This window comes from Clarias gariepinus, chromosome 20, assembly GCF_024256425.1.
Source record: "Clarias gariepinus isolate MV-2021 ecotype Netherlands chromosome 20, CGAR_prim_01v2, whole genome shotgun sequence".
Classification (NCBI taxonomy): domain Eukaryota; kingdom Metazoa; phylum Chordata; class Actinopteri; order Siluriformes; family Clariidae; genus Clarias; species Clarias gariepinus.
The window spans coordinates 20,603,281-20,619,510 of record NC_071119.1 but is presented as its reverse complement, the minus strand read 5'-3'; the positions used below and the strand labels follow the sequence as shown (position 1 = coordinate 20,619,510).

Below are 16,230 nucleotides of genomic sequence, written 5' to 3'. Positions count from 1 at the left end.
ATATAGATTAAAAATCCGAAGACTGATTTTAATCTAGGAGGGACGGATTAATCCGGAGATAAATCTAATAACTGGATGATAATTATAAGTAGAGGACATATTGATTAATTCAGATAATTTATTGAAATGATTCAATTAGTTGGGGCATAGATTAATCAGGAGACAAAACAACTCAATAATCTAAAGATATATCGATATCGAGTACGTAGATTAATATATAGGATATATAGATTAATTGGGAATGGACTTTAATCTGTATAAAATAATCAGGATGTATATAAACAATGCATAAATGATAATAATAATAAGAAGAAGAAGAAGAATTACACTGATTGATCAGTCAAGGTATGGATTAATCACCTTTTTAAAATAATCTGGGGGCATATCAGTTAATCACGACACGTGTAGATCTATAGATCAATCAGGAGAGATATAATTTATGCTGAAGGTTTATCAGTCAATAGGAAGACATGAACTAATCAGGTGATGTATAAATCAAATACCTAATATATAGATTAATCTGAATATGTAGAGATTATTCAGAAGACACACAGTTTAATTAAATGATGTATAAATTAATTGGGAAAATTTTAGATTAATCTGGAGATGTAGAGATTATTCAGGTGACATACTGTACAGATTAAACAGGTAACGTTAACTAGTAGACATTAACTAGTAGACATTAACTCGGAAACATATAGATTAATCTGCATAGATTAATCTGGATGTAGATTAATCTGCATAGATTAATCAGGAGACATACAGAATAATATACCTAAATTATACTTCAAATGTACCATTGTTTTGTGAATATGATAATAATAATAAACACATGAGTTATGATATTATTATTTCGTTTATTTTAATATAATTTGATTTGTCCTGTGTCCTATTTGGTTTCTGCACCAGACGATACTGTTTATATAGATGAATATTGATGTCTCTTTTTGTTTCCTTCTTATATATTTGTTTAATTTTATCAAATAATTGTCTTACTCTTACACATCTTTATCGATATATTAGATTTATATTTATTATTTACACCAAATCACAGTCAACCACAAAAAAATGGGCTACACCCTCACTGGACACGAGCAACAATATATAATTTCATTCTCATATTCATTAAAAAAAAAACACTTTTCTATTACAAGATTCATCTCTCTTTAATTTGTCTCATTTCACACTTGCTTAATGACCATTACCATTTTGTCAGGTCTAATTTCATGTATTTACAAAAATGATTTAATTTTCCTCTCCTGTATTATTTTATTTCTCTTCAAGACACGAATATAAATCAGCCTTTAAATCTGTTTTCAAAGCTCTTAATCAAACAGTGCTGAGCTTAATCAGAAATCTAACACATATGGTTTCCTTGCTACTTTCTGTTCCCTATTAGCAACAAAGCCTGCAATCCTCACTTCCTTCTAAGTTCTACTGTCTGTTTCCTCGATCTCCCGAGGAACAAATCTGGATCAACAGATCAAAAGACATGTAGATGAATTTAGAAAACAGATTATGAGACATATAGATTAATCGGATGACGTGTAGAATAATAATCTGGAGGCATATTTTTAATACTTAGATTAATCAGAAGATAATAATAAGAACAATCTGTGGGCTAGTCGATTAATCGAGAGTATGTAGAGAATTCAGGAGACCTGTTAAATAATTAAAAGACATGTAGAATAATCATAAAATGTGGAGATTAATTAATTATAACTTCACGGCATATACTGATTAATCAGGTGCTGTATAAAATAATCTGAAGGACGGACGATTATTCGGGGCACATATAGATTAATCAGGAGATGTAAGTACACAATAATCTTGAGGCTTATTGATTAATTGGGGGCACATGCAGATTAATCAGGATAATCTGGAAGATAATCGCTTAATCAGGCAATGTGCCTGAGACAACTAAGAAGAGGCAACTCAATTAATCAAGACACACAGATTAATCGGGAGAAGCGGAGAAAAATCTGGAGAAAAATCTGGAGGGTAATCAATTAATCGGGAAACACTAATAAAAGGCGTGTAGATGGATTAGAAAACATAGATTAATCAAATAGATTAGACATATAGATTAAGTGGGAGATGTATAACATAATAATAAAAAGATTAATCTATTAAGTAAGACTAAAGACTAATAGATTAAACAGGAGATATAAAATAATCGTGGGGCATATGAACTAATCAGAAGGGCGTATCAGTTTCTAAGGGCACACGCAGTAAACTATTTAAAAAATCTAAAAGCTAATCCATACAGATTAAACACAAGATGCACAAAATAATCTGCAGATTAATAATCAAGTGACATGTGCATAGACTGTAATTACGGAAGACCTGTACCACGTGTGCAAATCAATCAGGAGTCACATCAATTAATCGGAGTATGGGTAGATTAATCGGGAAATGTATAGAATAATTTGGAGGTCAATCTATTATAGATTAATCAGTGGAATAATTAGGAGACCTACAGATTAATCATAAAATGTGCAGATTAATCGATTAATCAAGGCACACATAATGTAGCTTAACCTGTTTTTCAATTGGGATTGGACCAATATTATTCAGTAGATTTATGGTTTGATTCCGAGATTCATGTTTTTTTTTTTTTTTGAGGATGTATAAATAAAACTGGGGAGATAGAAATTAATTACTAAACACACTAAAGAATTTGAAGAATTCTCTCAACATGCACACCCACAGTCTCCCTCTCTCTCTCTTGGCTTATCATTTTCTTTCTACATCACTGTACTCTATATCTCTACCTCTCTCACTTGCCCTCTAACTCACATGCTGATTCAGATAAACAAGGCCATCTGTACACTGCGTAACACAGGGACGAGAGAGAGAGACAGAGAGAGAGAGAGAGAGAGAGAAGAAACGAGGCAGTGAGGAGAAAGCAGAGATAGGCGGAGCAAAGCGAGCCCCATCCTGCCACGACCCATTATAGCAACATAACAACCTGTGTGTGTGTGTGTGTGTGTGTGTGTGTACGGAAGTGAGCATTGGCACAAGGGTGTGCGCTGTTGTGTGATGTCACAAGCGACAGGCAGTGTTACTCTTTCTGCTCCCATCTGTGATCCTACACACACACACACACACACACACACACATGCTATCTCTCTCTCTGACATGTTTGCATCGTAGACTAAATTAAAACAGCTCCTTGCCTTTCGAGTCATGGCATCTCATTGTTCTTTACTGTTATTCAGAAACACACACACACACACACACACACACACACACTTAATTAGAAAGAGAGAGGGAGAGAGGGGAGATATGTCTGGTCTGATTCTTATCTTCTCTTCATGCCGAGAAGCAGCCATGGATCCTTTACTGCATAAGGAATCACGTTACACAGAGAGAGAGAGAGAGACAGAGAAATAGAGAGAGAGAGAGAGAGAGAGAGAGAGAGAGAGAGAGAGAGAGAGAGATAAAACAGTGATAAGAAAGTGACAATGAGAGAAAGGGAGATAGAAAGCATGATTAGGACGAAGAGGCGGTTGGGGGGAATGGGTTCCAGACTAGAAAAAAGTGGACAATGTTTGTTTCGAAGTCAAAGGTCAGGGTCAAGTGACCTCACCTAAAAAAAACAAACAAACAAACAAACAAACTAACAATGTAACCACTGAAGAGTAACATATACTTTTCTAAATACGGAGTCTCTGGAATACGAAAAGTGTGTGCGTGTGTGCGTGTATGTGTGTGCGCACGTGTGTGTGTGCGTGTCTGCGAGTGTGTGTGTGTGAGAGAAAGACAGAGAGAGAGAGAAACAAGCGCCCAGATTTAGACGACATATGCATTAGTGCTTCATCATCCCTCTCTTGTGTCTGTCACTCTCCTACATGGCTTTAGCTCAGTCTGTGTGTGTGTGTGTGTGTGTGTGTGTGTGTGTGTGTGTGTGTGTGTGTGTGTGTGTGTTAGATGTAGTGAAGCCTGGATAAGCTCTAGTCCCTAGTGGGATGAGTATTACATAAAGCCTCTCACTAGGTCAACTTACCACCAAAACCACACACAAACATACCCATACACACCGACATACATGTGTGAGTGTGTGTGTGTGTGTGTGTGTGTGTATATATATATATATATATATATATATATATATATATATATATAGTTAATGCTAAAACTGACCTAACATTATTTGGCACATTTTAAGCCCCGCCTTTTTTTCTGGGCCGACCAATCGATTGAGTGATGTATCACAATTATTTTGCATATTTTTCCAATGATAATTTTTTTTTATTCTTAAAACCATTTATGACTCTATACTGTACTGTATATGTTTGCATTCGAGGTGGTGAAATGTCGTCGTTCTCCTATAATCCCACAGCTGGTGTGCTTTGAAGTACTCACCCCTTGGCCAGGTAGCATGGCATACTGTGTGGTATGAGCAAATGTTTTTATTAGCCAAGGTTGTTTTGAAAAATCAAAAAGAAAAAATTTTGATTTGGGATGTTTATAAAATTGCGATACAAACAGAATATACAAAATGCTAATCAAATCGGTATCGAGGTATCGTGATAATATCGTATCGGCTGGTTCCTGATGATTCCCATCGCTACCAGGTATAGGTACTGTTGCAGCGTGCAATGCATTATGGGAATTAATGAATCTAATGCTAGTCATTACCGCTTCGAATGGGTACAGAGGTATTTCTTTCTCACTTCTCCCGCTCCCCGACTCAAAGGTCAAACTCTCGCCTCAGAGTCCATCATGTGTAGCCAAGGTTACTGGCCAAAATTGGTTTCCATGGTGCTACCAGCATGTTAGGGGCAAAACTGGACCTCTTCGCTCAAGTGCATGAGAGCTAGCCAAAAGATGGCTAAGGAGTTGGAAGACGGGGGTCTGATGGATAGGGGGAAGAATTTTAATATATACAGTGCCATGGGAAAATGTTTTTGCCCCTTCCTGCATTCACTTTGTGTACCCGGATTGTATAACACCTTTATCAACCTCTTTGTGTAACATTCAAATATGTTTGATGATCTGAATCATAAACGTCCAACAGATATGCATACAAATAAAAAAGAAAATCAGCAAATACTTTTTGACAGTACTTTATATAGAGTATATACAAAGCCTCTGTGCATTCGAAATATGTTCTATATGGATTTTGGCTATATCTGGCAACCTGGCTCTCCCTCTGATTCCATTCATTCCATCCAGCTCAGAATAAACCAGGTTCAAATTCAAATGTGCAAACTGAGCCATGCACTGTGTGTGTGTGTGTGTGTGTGTGTGTGTGTGTGTGTGTGTGTGTGTGTGTGTGTGTGCTCGTTTGTAGGTGACAGCAGTCTCAGGAATGGCACTAAACGACAGTGGGAGTATGATGTGTGACGAACGAAACACACACACACACACACACACACACACACACACACACACACATTCGAGTGCATTCCTGGCATTTTGACATCTCCCCCCACTCTGCAGCAGCCCGTGGGAGGATGAATAATCTGACTTCAGAAGCAGAGAGACTCAGAGAAAGTGAGGGAAAGAGTTCTGACTTTTAACTCTTAACTATTAAAGCAGCAGTCAGACTGAACATGGGTGCAAAGCTTTAAAAGACGGTTTACCTTGATGGGAAATGTTTTTTGTTGTTGTTGTCTTTTGTTTTTTTAAAGCTACCTGTAAAAAAAATTTCGCACTTCTAGCAAAATTTAATTGTCAATTCACAAGCAAAAAATGGATGCGGTCTTAACTTTGTGAGCAAAGAAATAAATAAATCTAAAATGGTGAAGTTGTTTACGTTGCCTTAAAAATAGGTTGCCTTAGGGTTGCTTGTTTCTTACAGCTATACAGAAACAACCGCTGGCATTCGCTAACACACCCTAGTCTAAAAAAAAAAGTGTCCCTGGTACCCGGACATATTGTGTCAATGTCTCAAATCAAACAATAACAACCGCAATAATAATAACTTACCGCCATCCAGAGCACTCAAGATAGCCGCTGTAAAACATTTACACTTTACAAAGGATTATTTCAAATGACCTGCTTTCCTTCCAAACGGGATCAGGACCTGAATTACCGAGCGCTGTTGCTATCGAATCAATGATGACCTTATCGTAGCTAAGCTAATCATTTGGCTAACATTGGTTACACAGCTAACAACTTAGCTTAGCAGAATGTTCTTAGAACTATATGATTTTTGGTTTCTTTAACGTTCGAACTCGCAAGACTTCTGGACGCCCTGCTAACATTTAGGGAATGTCTTGGATAACATTCTTCAAATGATTTTGGATAATATTGAGGGAAATTTTTGACATGATTTGTGCAATGATTTAGGAACTATAGTTGAAGGTTCTCGGAACACTAATAAATAACATTCTGGAAACTTTTTTGAAACAGTTTGTACACTGATTTAAGTACTATCACTAAATGTTCTGGAAACATTTAGATAACGTTCTGGAAACGTATTAACAAGGTTCGTCCAGTGTTTGAAGAACTATATTGAAGGTTCTGGAAACGTTACTAGATAAAAGCTTTGTACAATGTTCGTATAATGTTTTAAGAGGTATAGTCAAAGATTCTGGGAACGTTATTAGATAATATTCCGGGAACATTTTAACAAGGTTTGTCCAATGATTTAAGATTTATTATTGACAGTTCTCGAAACATTTTACCAATGTTTTAAGAACTACAGTTGAAGGTTGTGGGAACGTTATTAGTCAATATTTTAAGAACGTTTTACCCAGGCTTGTACAATGATTTAAGAACTATCACTGAATTTTTTGGAAACAATATTAGAGAATGTTCTGGAAACATTTTAACAAGGTTCGTACAGTGATTCAAAAACTGTAGCTAAAGGTTCTGGTAACATTTTAACATGTTCCGTACAACGTTTTGATATTGATCATTGAATGTTCTGGAAACATTATTAGATAACGTTCTGGAAACTTTGTAAAAAGTTGAAAAGCTTTGTACAATGTTTTAAGAAGTATAGTCAAGATTCTAGGAATGTTATTAGATAATATCCTGGGAACATTTTAACCAGGTTTGTTCAATGACTGAAGAATTATCATTGAATGTTCTGGAAACATTTTAACAATGTCTGTTAAAACGTTTTACCCACATTGAATAAATTTTAATTTCAATTATCATTGAATTTTTTGGAAAAAATTATTAGAGAACGTTCTGGAAACATTTTAACAAGGTTCGTACAGTGTTTCAAAAACTGTAGCTAAAGGTTCTGGGGACATTATTAGATAATATTCTGGGAACATTTTAACCAGGTGTGTACAATGATTTAAGAACTTACTTTACAGTTGAAGGTTGTTGAAACATTATTAGATAACATTCTAGAAAGGTTCGTTTCATTTATTTATAGGTTCTAGGGAGCACATTTTAAAATATTTATTCACACAATGTGTGACAATTTCTAGCAGCTAACTACTAACATCACGCAGTGTCACATGATGACTGTGCAACTGCGCGACTGCCTCATGTTAATTAAGCACACACACACACACACACTATCGAGAAGAGCACATTAAAACTTGTTCTTCACACCAGACTTCGTCCTTTGGCTTATATATATATAAAAAAAAAAAAAAAAAGCTAAAGCCTTTACACACAGCACTGATTAAAATGCCACCAGTTAGCTCCATGCTAATTGGGTGTGAGACCCTCACAGCTAAATGTCATATTGAGAAAAGAAAAGAAAAGTCCACATAAGCGTGAAACAGATTTTTCCTCGGTTCTTTGCTTAACAAGAATAATAATTAAGGTGAATGTTTGGAATTTGAATGACCTCAGCCGCGGTATGGTGTTAGAATGCTAGCTACCCTGGGTTCTGGAGGTAATACGCAGTCAGACTGTTTGTTAAAAAAAAAACATATTGTGAACTTTTTTAAGAACCTGCCCACTCTAGGGGTATTTACAACCAAATCTGATCAATATGGTGGAAACTGTGTCTGCACGCAAAGCTAAGTGTATGCACAGTGTAATTGTGGTAAAACGGAGTCATTTCTTAATAATTCACCAACAGGTATGAGAAAAATGTTACTATTCCTTATATGTTTATATCGTTTCTACCTTCAATGAGCACTATTCAGCTAATTTTGTTGAGTTAACGGTTACAGTACAGTACATGCATGCTAACTAGTCTCAGTTGCACATATTTGGACCTATTTTTTAGGAAAAAAAGTAAGCATAATGATAGTCAACAGTAATTAATACTCAATAGAAAAAGATGTGTGTGTTGAAAAGGGTTCGATCGATTTAGTTATTATAGTGATTCTTTTGTGTGGTGATTCGTGTATCGCCACACTGACCCCAAAATAATATATTTTTTATTTATATATGTTTTAATTTGTGGGCAGTGGTGGCTCAAGCGGGTAAAGCACTGGGTTATTGATTAGAAGGTCAGAGGTTCAAACCCTAGCATTCACCCTAGCATACCACTGTTGAGCTTTTAACCTCGTCTGCTCCTGGAGTGCAGTATCCTGGCTGACGCCTGAAAAACAGAATCGTGATACAAATCGAATCGGCACCTACTGTAGGTGTCGTGATAATATTGTATCGGGTGTTCCCTGGTGCGGTGATCCCCATCCCTACTGGATAGCAAGCTACATGATAGATCGCTGCATTCAGACTGTGCTTAAGAAATACTAAAAGAGCTAGTGCCATGTCTGAATTTGACCTTTAAGTCATCTCCTGAAAGGGGAAAAAAAAAAATAAGAATAATAATTAAAGGATTTTCTAGCCTGAGAAACAGGGCAGTTCGTGGGTGTTTATACAGCTGTAAATTGGCATTCGGAGACCATCCTGAACTGCACATAACCCAGTTTTCATCATCTCATTAGACTCAGTACATCTTGATAAATGGCTTCGAAACACGAGCGGCTTCGAAACGCGCAGAAAATACGACCGAAAAGACATCTGTCTGTGGATCGAATCAAATCTCCTGTGAGCTCTGTGCTCCGACCGCGCCAAGTCACGCTCTGAACTGCTCAGACCCTGCCAAGAACCGGCACACACACACACACACACGCAAACACACATTAAATATTGTACAGGCATCTCTCACAGACACTCACACACACGCAGACTATCATACACCTGTGCTGTCGAGCCTTATTGCCTGTTATCAGGTTTGCGGGAGATGCTGAGTCAGATTTTTGTCTCTGAAGATGAGATGAGATAAGTACGCTGACTTTTCTGCTTTCACTCTCCGACTGATCTTACTCAAGCGGTATAAACAGCAGAGAGAGGGAATAGCTCATCTGCTAGCTCGATAATAAATGCTAGAATGGGAATCTGGGCTGGAGGAAAATGATTCTTCCAGATAAGAGAGAGAGAGAGAGAGAGAGAGAGAGCACTGCTTACTGATTTACCACCGTGTTTAGGTTATGTGTCTTTTTCTTTATAGGACAGCGAGTAGGGAGATTAACTTTAGCCTCCATTGCAGTGTGTGTGTGTATGTGTGTGTGTGTGTGTGTGTGTGTGTGTAGGGAGCATTTCTCAGGCAAATAAAAAAAAAAAATTTGTCTGCATTTCCCTATGAGTACGCACACACATGCTGACACACACACACACACACACACACACACGCATGTAGTGTTTAAACAAACAAACGTCTTTGATTACAATCGATAACAAAGTGGTTAAAATGAATACAAGAAAATAATCTGGAAGTTTAAAAACAGACAGAGAGAGAGAGAGAGAGAGAGAGAGAGAGATAGCCTGCAAACTAATAAAAGTGATAGGTTCAGTTTGCACTAAGAGAAAAAAAATCAGTACTCGCTCTTACTCGCTCAATATGCGGGACTCTCCCGGAACTTCTGTGAGTGGTGTGACCTAAAAGCATGACTATATAATGTAATTATTTGCAAAATTAGCCTCGTAAACTTTATTAGGGGTAGTTCAGTGGTTAAGGCATTGGCCTACGGTTTAGAAGGTCCTAGGTTCAAACCCCACTACCACTTTAAACCAGTTTAAACCTTCAACTGCTCAGATATGGAATTTGATAAAAATGTCAGTCGCTCTAGATAAGGATGTCTGTCAAATACTGAAATGTAAATCAAAAATTATTAATATCCGTCTCTGAAGTCTCGGAATTGCAATGACAGGAAACACTTTATACTGTTTTTATATTAGAATTACATTACTATTAAACACACTGTACAGCTGTGATTTTCCTCACTCCTTTAGCATATTTAGCTGCTAGCATTCACAGTAACGCTTTGTTTTAGCATTCATTCGTTCATTTGTCGAGTTTTGGTCTTGCTTTGTTCATCTACAAAACCTTCATCTCGACATTTTAGTTGCAAAGAAAACAGTGGATTTTGATCATTAAACAAAAAAAAGCTATTCCGGTCTTTGCTAGCTGCATGCATGCTAGAGTTTAACTAGCTGCTGTATGTCAAAAGCTGGCTAGCACGCACATGGTATTTGATATTGACCAAGCTAGCTGTTACCACTAGACATCATTCTTTGGTTCTACGCTAATATAAAAAAAAGAGATAACTGACAACTATCGTTTTTTTTTTTTGGTTGTTGTTTGTTTCTAAGCTGCATCATGTTATTTCATGTTTACAAAAGACACCCTCGCGTTTACGCGGATTACAATAACCTGAGTAAAACGGCATATTTGAATAACACGAGGACACGGTGTGCCGTTAGGGGCTTAGCCAGTCTGCGTGTAGGACACACTCATGAGCAAGGGATGTGTGTGTGTGAGAAAGAGCTACGACTGCGTCTCCTCAATCTGACAATGCGTAATTACCTTTCCTTTCTCCCTAATGGAGCGTTTCATTATGCCTCTGCCACAGCGCTGAGCTCGGGCTAATCACACTCGGCTCTGCGTAACGCTGCACACGCTGGGCCAAAATGGCCGCCGCGGTGCTTTACCTGAATGCCGAATAAAAGCAGGCGCCAAAAAAGGGGGCACTGGGTGGGGTGGGGGGTGGACGGATGTAAAACGCTCATAAAGAAACACAACAATAATACAATGCATTTTTTTCCCGTGCTGTTTATAAATGGCAGCCATTTTGTGAGGAAAAACAAGAGATGAGAAAGAGTGCAAGCATATCAATAGCATCTACATTTAGCTTTCTGCGCTCTTAAGATTACTCATGTATTTTTTTTTTTTTTGTTTGTCTTGGCAGCGAATGCTTCCTTCCTGACAGCCTGGTGAGTGTAGCTAGCGCGCTGCGGAATTAATGAACTCTGTCTTGTTTGGAATTACACCGCCGTGCTGCGTTATGATGTATTGCCTTTCATCGTTCCCTTTTGTCTCGGCTCAGAGGAGGGAGGGAGGAAAAAAAAAAGCTATTGTCGCGAGGACTGTTCTGTCTTTCCCGAGCGCCTGCCGCGTGGCGGAGGAAATTAGCCTTCTGAAACGTGCACTAGGACGACTGTCACAATGCAAATCCTGTAAACAAATCAGGGAAAGCTCCTGAGCCCAACCCTGCCTGCTGAATAGCTGGCTGTGACGCTAACCCGACCTGGGGCTCTGTTCGGCAAGTGAACGCGATGTGATTTCTGGTACAAATCTGAAATCTGAGTCAGAACGCGGCTATTGAGCCGAGCGCTGCGTGAGGTGCTTGTGCGAGACGCTAGGCTCTTATTTCTGTTCCAAACTTCTGTCAGGTCTCTCAATGGCACTAACAAAAGCCGCGAGACGAGCTAATGGAGCCGATATCCTCGCCTGTCATCGCTGTCTGCGAGCGGAAGGAGAGAGCGACAGAAGCCGATTGTCAGAGGCGGAATGTCATACGAATGGGAATCCATTAAAAATGGTACAGAGACGGATCCCGGGAGGGCGTGGCCTCCACGTGTCTCGTTCATCGAGAGCATCTTGATTCAGCAAAAGCATGTCTTTCTCTTCCTTCATGCACCTGTAGTGCCAGGGGGGAAAAAGGGGTGTGACCTGGTAAAGGGTGGGGGCGGGGCCCCTGGCGATGTTCAGAATACACACAGAGACACACATTTCAAAGTTTACTCATGAACAATCTGACCTGATTTCAGGCCTGACTGCCTCCAATATTCTCCCTCTTTCTTTCACTCGTTCTTCGCTCTCTTTTTCCAATTTGTCTTCTTCGTTCACTTATCGATATTTGTGTTTACTCTCAATTCGCCCCGCCGCCCATCTTACGCACCAGCACACGCGCGCACGCTCTTATCCTTCTCGTCACGTCCGCTTTCTTTCCAATCCCCTCCTTTTGCATCCATCGCTATCACCGGCTCTCACACCCTCTCCTTAATCTCCACCTGTCTTTCTATCCTTCTCTCCCTCCCTTCCTCCCTCTCTCTCTCTCCCTCTCTCTCTCTCTCTGAAGAGTTCCCGGCCAATTCCACTCATGCTATGGAAATGTCAGCAGTGTGCCGGTTATCAGGAGGTCAGCGTGCGTCCGGTTAGCTCGGCGTGATTGGGGTGTCAGTCAGCTTAAGCCTCGGGGACCTGCTTTAGCAGCTCCACTTCCACTCTGCTTACAGCTAGCAGGTTTATAGGTGCGCTTCAGCCGCGCAGGCTAAAATACCAGGATTTGCTCGGGATTTCGGTATGTTTGTCTTGTACGAACAGAACGCAGACACTAAGCTAACAATAGAGACGAGAAAAAAAAAAACAATTCACTGATGTGACTCGCCACACAAGCATATTTCAAAATTGATCTATTATTATTATTTTTTAATTTGCATCTGAGTCGATAAAATGTTGCATTTTCATATTATCCTACTCTAAACCAAACGATTAGCAAATAAATCCTGCCTACAGCTAGCAGGTTTGTAGGTACGCATCAGACATGTGGGCTAATATACCAGTATTTGCTTACGATTTCAGGATGTTTGTGATGTACGAACAGTGATGTTTCGTGAGTCTTTTGTCTGGCAATTCATGGATCATCACACTGACTTTTATTATTACTCCTATATTCTAATTTATATATTTTTGCGTCTGAGGCGTTAAAATGCTGCAGTTCCTCTATAATCCTACAGGTGGTGCTCTAAACTATTCATAGCATCCCATGGGGTAGGAGATAATTATGTGCTTAGTTTGTTTGAGTTGTGAAAAAACCTAAAAAAAAAAATAGGGATATTTATAAAATCGTGGTACTTGTGATCGAATCGCCACCTAGGTATCGTAATAATATCGTATCGCTTAGTGCCTATCGTATCACGATTCCCTTCTCCACCTAACAACATCACAAAGACGAAACGAACACATGTAATATATTTTGTAGGGATGCACCGAAATTTCGGCCGCCGAAAATTTTCGGCCGAAATAGCAATATCGGTTTCGGCCGAAACGTAAGAAAGCGGCAAAAAATAAAAGCAGAAATTGTCGCCACGCCTCTCCCATCCTCCCGTCTCGTTCGCGCTGTCATTACGCATCAAACACGGAGTATGTCGGCGGTTCGGAAGCACTTGGAAGCAAGTTTTGTTATTGTTAAACAGCCTTATTACTGTTATTTATTATCAATAAAAGTTTGATTGCTTAATTAATTTGTAGTTTTTTAAATACAAACAAAAAGAAAATATTTTAAACATGTTTTTTAATGAAGCCATTTTCGGTTTCGGTATCGGTTTTCGGCCAAGTGCATCCAAAAATTTCGGTTTCGTTTTCGGCCCAGAATTTTCATTTCGGTGCATCCCTAATATTTTGTGAGAATTGTTTTTCGTTGTACTCTAGCTTCTCCCAAAGAAAAAAAAAAGGCTGACGAGGTCAGCTAGATAGCTAGAGCTAGCGGAAACGTGACTGAAGGGCACATTTTAACTCCTTTATTAACTCCTTTATGAACGATTAGCTCTGAAACAAACTGATTTCAGGTCAGTTATAAACAAACTGATTTCAGATAATCTGTAAACAAAATGAAATTTCATATTTAATTTCTAAATTTAAGAGCGATGGCGTGTTAAAAAGACTATGAGACCGATATGTTCGGCTGATTCCAAATGATGGTTTATGGTTGATATATTTTTTTTTTCTGTTTTTGTTTTTTCCGTCTGTGCTCTAATAATATAAGGAGCAACCGGGACATATTCAGTTATTCAGTTCACTGCATCACTCACTTTGACAAAAGGGCATTAAAATGCCACATCAGCGCTAAACAGCAAAGCACTTTCATAAACGGTTTGTCGTTTTCTCTCTCTCGCGCGCGCTCTTATTTGAGCCCCCCTTCTCTTCTTTTTTATTCTTGCTCTACTTCTCTCTGTCTCTCTTTCTCACTCGCTCTGCAACGTGCCAGATTAAATGCCCTTTACAGCTTTTTTTTTTCCTTCTGCCTATCCCAATCGATGCAGTCCAGACAGGCCTGTGGTAAAAAGCCCACACAATGATTCTTGCACTTACAGCAACGTAATAGATAAAAAAGAAAATCTCATTCAATAATCTGTCCAAACTGGTGATGGGCTAAAAGCTAGACAGCGAGAGCTCGCTTCGATTTAACTCGACGTTCGTCAAGACTGAGCTGCGGAGGCTGATTAGTTCCTCATGCTGAAAGATAACGGCAAAGTGCCATGGCTACGCCGCAGGAAAGTATAAAGAAAATGGCAGGTTTACTTCTTTAACCTACTGCTTTTCACATCTAGTAATATTTCAGATTAGTTATAAAAGAAACTGATAACGAACTGAGCTCAGAACAGCTCTAAAAGCTCATTTCTGGTCTGTAAAAAAAAAAAAAAACAGATTTCAGATCATCTGTAAACAAACTGATTTCAGATCAGCGTTAAAAAACTGATTTCAGATCATCTCTAAAAAAACTGATTTCAGATCATCTCTAAAAAAACTGATTTCAGATCAGCTCTAAAAAACTGATTTCAGATCATCTCTAAAAAAGCTGATTTCAGATCAGCTGTAAAAAATTATTTCAGATCATCTCTAAAAAATGATTTTAGATCATCTCTAAAAAAGCTGATTTCAGATCAGCTCTAAAAAATGATTTTAGATCATCTCTAAAAAATTATTTCAGATCATCTCTAAAAAAACTGATTTCAGATCAGCTGTAAAAAAAAAACTGATTTCAGATCATCTCCAAAAAAACTGATTTCAGATCAGCTGTAAACAAACAGATTATCTCTAAAACAAACTGATTTCAGGTTAGCTTTACCTTAGATTTCCAGATCTTTACTCTCCAGATCTCTAATCTTGAGTGATTTCTCTCTTTCACTCTCATTCTCTCCCACAAACACACACACACACACCCACTGGTGTGGTCCTTGCGTGACAGCCATGGTGTTACAATCATCCTGGCCCGAGCACAAACGTCTTCAGGCGGACCTGCATAAATGCTTGACTGGCACTGTGTGTGTGTGTGTGCATGTGTGTGTGCGTGTGTGTGTGTGTGTGTGTGTCTGTGTGTGTGTGTGTTTATATTAATTGGACTACCCGTCCTGTTCTCTCCATTGTAAGAGGTAAATAAAGTTCTATAAAGTTGATTTGACAAAGAAAGACAGACTAAAAGACGGACAAAAGGACCTTCAGATTGGGAGACAGAGAAAGCTACAAATAGGTAGACAGAGACAAACTGAGAGAGAGACTGACAGACAGACAGAGTAGGAGACGGAGGCAGCAATTGATAGATAAACAGAGAGACAGACTAAAAAATAGACTGATAGACAGACCGAGAGACCTATTGATTGACAGATTGAGAGACAGACAGGAAGAAAGACAGGCAGAGATTAACAGACAGAAAGAGGAGGGGGGGAGACGGGGGGGTGCGCGGGGGTCCCTCTTTATTGACAGACTGAGAAACAGATGGAGAGACAGACAGGTGATATGGCGATATTACAACTTACCCCCACAAATCAGTGTAAATTATGGATAAGTTTAAGTATGAACCAGTTTACTACACACACACACACACACACACACACACACACACACATACACACTTTTCATAGGCAAGATGTACTCTGCATTAGTGGATTACTGGTTTAGGGGAATGTGACCTAAATAAGCACTGCAGTGGAATGTGAATCCGTATATATATGCTTGTGTGTGTGTGTGTGTGTGTGTGTGTGTGTGTGTGTGTGTGTGTGTGTGTGTAAGATCAAACAATAGTACTTGTCCAGATGGCCGGGGGAGGGAATAAAGTCAATTTCTCTACCGTCCCATGTGACCCATTAGCCGTTGAGCTAAACAATTAAATAATCCACTTCAACAGAGAGACAGAAAGAAAGAGACAGAAAGATAGAGAGACAGAGAGAGACAGAGTTCACGTGTGTGAGTGTGAGATCTGGATAACTCTCAAATGTAGGCGGATGTCTTAAGGT

At 38.9% G+C, this 16,230-nt stretch overlaps 1 protein-coding gene across 10 annotated transcripts in view; it reads right to left on the bottom strand.

Moving 5' to 3' along the window:
• Positions 1-16,230, bottom strand: part of LOC128508646 (receptor-type tyrosine-protein phosphatase delta) — a 387,353-nt gene that overhangs the window by 126,826 nt on the left and 244,297 nt on the right. The gene's annotated exons all lie outside the window — the stretch shown is intronic.